This window comes from Esox lucius, chromosome 23, assembly GCF_011004845.1.
Source record: "Esox lucius isolate fEsoLuc1 chromosome 23, fEsoLuc1.pri, whole genome shotgun sequence".
Taxonomy (NCBI): Eukaryota; Metazoa; Chordata; class Actinopteri; order Esociformes; family Esocidae; genus Esox; species Esox lucius.
In genome coordinates this window covers 11599908-11603399 of record NC_047591.1, presented here as the reverse complement: position 1 = coordinate 11603399, position 3492 = coordinate 11599908, and positions in this window count along the sequence as shown.

The window sequence follows — 3492 nt, the reverse complement described above, 5'->3', positions numbered from 1 at the left end:
TCATGGAAAAGTTCATTTTATTTCCATAATTCAAATTAAAGTGACAACTTCATATATTCTAGATTTATTACACACAACGTGAAATATTTCAAGCCTTTTTGTTTCAGTCTTGATGATTAAGGCTAATAGCTCATGGAAATAAAAAATTCATAATACAGAACTGTTTACCTGAGAAGAGCTCTAATCAGCTAATTAACTCAAAGATTTCCAAAGTATATTAATTTATGGACTCAATATTTGGTCGGGGCTCCGTTTGCACAAATTGCTGCATCAGTTCGATGTGGCATGGAGGCAATAAGCCTGTGGCCCTGCTGAGGTGTTATGGAAGCCCAGGTTGCTTTTATAGTGGCCTTGAGCTTGTCTGTGTTGTTGGGTCTGGCATACCTCTACTGTGCTTGATTGTCCTCTTGACAATACCCCATAGATAGACGTTAGACGAGTTGGCTGGCCAATCAAGCACAGTAATACCATGGGCAGCAAACCAGTTACCAGTCATTTTGGCACTGTGGGCAGGTGCCAAGTCCTGCTGGAAAAGGAAATCAGCATCTATAAAAAGCTTGTCAGCAGATGGAAGCATGAAGTGCTTTAAAATCTCCTGGTAGACGGCTGCATTGACTCTGGACTTGATAAAACACAGTGGACCAACACCAACAGATGACATCAGCACCCCAAACCATCACTGACTGTGGAAACTTCACACTGGACATCAAGCAACTTGGATTCTGTGCCTCTCCACTCTTCCTCCAGACTCTGGGACCTTGATTTCCAAATGAAATGCAAAATCTACTTTCATCTGAAGAGAGGACTTGGGACCACTGAGTAACAGTCCAGTTCTTTTTCTCCTCCGCCCAGGTAAGACACTTCTGAGGTTGGCTCTGGTTCAGGAGTGGCTTGACACTAGGAATGTGACACTTGTAGCCCATTTCGTGGACACGTCTGTCCATGGTGTCTCTTGATGCTCTGACTCCAGTCTCAGTCCACTCCTTATGAAGATCCCCCAAGTTCTTGATTCGGCTTTGTTTGACAATTCTCTCAAGGCTGTGGTCATCCCTGTTGCTTGTGCACCTTTTCCTACCACGCTTTTCCCTTCCAGTCAACTTTCCATGAAAATGCTTTGATACAGCACTCTGCAAACGGCTTTTAGCAATGACTTTCTGTGGCTTACCCTCTTCATGGAGGGTGTCAGTGAGTGTCTTCTGGACAACTGTCAAGACAGCAGTCTTCCATATGATTGTGGTTGTGTGTACTGAAGGCTCCGGGAGATAATTTGCTGATTAGCGCTCTTCTCAGGTTGACATTTATGTATTGTAAATATTTTATTCAAATATTTTGAGATACTGGATTTTTGATTTCCATGAGCTGTTAGCCGTAATCATCAAGATGGAAACAAAAAAGGCTTGAAATGCCTCACTTTATGTGTAATGAATCTAGAATATATGAAGTTGTCACTTTTCTATTTGAATTACAGAATAAAATTATAATTTCTATGATATTAAAATTTTTTGAGATGCACCTGTAAATCAGGTGATAATTTAGCTGAAAGGAAGACTGGTTTATGACTTCAAAATGTATACCTTCAAAAAAAATAGGAAACAATATTATTTTCCACCAACCATTTGCATTGTAAGCAAGGAACATTTTTGCAATCCACACCTCTAATGTACCTTATACATAATGATGAATTGGAAACACAGAGCTAAAGTTGTAAAGATAATAAACAGGACAATCCAAAAAGATCCTCTACTAAATGGTTGCTGGAGTTGTAGAACAAAATAAAATGAAAAGTTGCTCTCTGCTGGACTGTTAGCAATGTGTTGACCTGGGCCGAATCTGACTTGTATTCTGATTCTGGAGGACAATCTCCTTTTCTGTTGATTATGTGATCCACTTGAAATACAAATTAGGAATTATAATTAGGGCAAATGGGCAAAAGAACAAGTCTCACACCTTTTGTTGCTTCAATTATTGATGCAATAAAGCAGTTACCCAAAGACAACAGTACAAATGGCTCAACTTAAGCTTTATTTACACGTCCACTTGTGTCACGCAACCAAGAAATACTGGGGCCTTTAGTGAGTTGGAGGGGGAAATCCTAACAGTGTTTTGTTTCTGTTCTGTTGAAACAAGACTGTGGTGCAAAATTAAAGATTTTGCTCCAGTTTGGGATAGCTTGAGGGTGTGCAGTTTCATTATGAAATGGGGTTAAGGTGTTTTACTAATTAGGCAAGACATTGTGAGAAATTGTTGTATCAGCAATGCTCCAAGCAATCAGGACTTATTATAAGTATGCAATAATCTGTGTATTTTGCCAGAATGTTCTGACTTAGTGAACAGCAAAATACAATATAAAACCAAGCAATTTGTGTCCGACCCCTAATAACACACGACAGTGAATGACATGCGAAAAACAAAACCAAAGAGAAAAGAATTGATAGGAAATGTCTCTTTCACACTGCCTGAGGGAAGGTCTTGCACATTACAATGGGCTGTAAACAACTCATGACGTGTCCTTCACATGGTAATAAACAATTGTGGGGGTAAGTAGGTCTTGTCTTGCTAATGTATGCATTTATCACAGGTTACACACGGAGAAGTATCTTCAATGTCCCATTTCCATCATCAATATTATGTGCACAAGGTTGTCGTTGTAACTGTACTGGTACTGTTGTACGATTGGCCTACTGTCCATCTTATTTGTCTATGCCTAATGTGCTTTAACAAGGGCCCCATTAAATCCACAACATGTTTTTAACAATTATGTAAGCCAATTTAGATTAGTAAAATTGTGTGTGACTTTCTGTTCTCATATTTGTACATTGACTTTAGATTGTTCCTAACACGGAAAGCAGTCCATTGGCCGAGAGAAACTGCATTCCATGGTTTTCCTTATACAGCCCTAGCAATAAATCTATGGAAGTAATGGTGAGCGTGCTTTTTTAAAGGTAAAATTACTTTGAATAACACTGAACCAAATATGGAGTTGATTTTGATTATTTATTTTAGTTATTTTACTCTTGTCTGATCTGGCACCACAGTGGTAGAACCAGACACTTTTAAGAAAACATCTGAAAACTTGAAAAGGGTCTAATATTTTTAATTGCCTTTTGTGAACTTAAGCTTGCAATGATTATTTGTTTTTTCTCTTGCTTCTGGCACTGACTTGAAATCTAGTTAGTTGAGTACTAACTAATGAGTTGTGTGGTTGTCCCACATAACTGTCCTAAGATACAGTAATGGTAACTGACTCAGCATAGCTTCAGAATTTAATGTAAAAACAACTTACATTCATTGTTTTTTTGGTAGTGAAGGCTAAAGTTTAACTTCCATGATTCCAGTTGTCAGTTTTTGGCCCACTGAGTCCTACAATGATGAAGTTTTAAAAAATGGCATTCCCCTTTAATCCCCGCAAAAGTCTGGACTACGTTTCCCATATTTCCCTGTAGCTGCCCCCGCATACCTTTGGTATAGGGTGCTGCGCATTAGTTCAACATC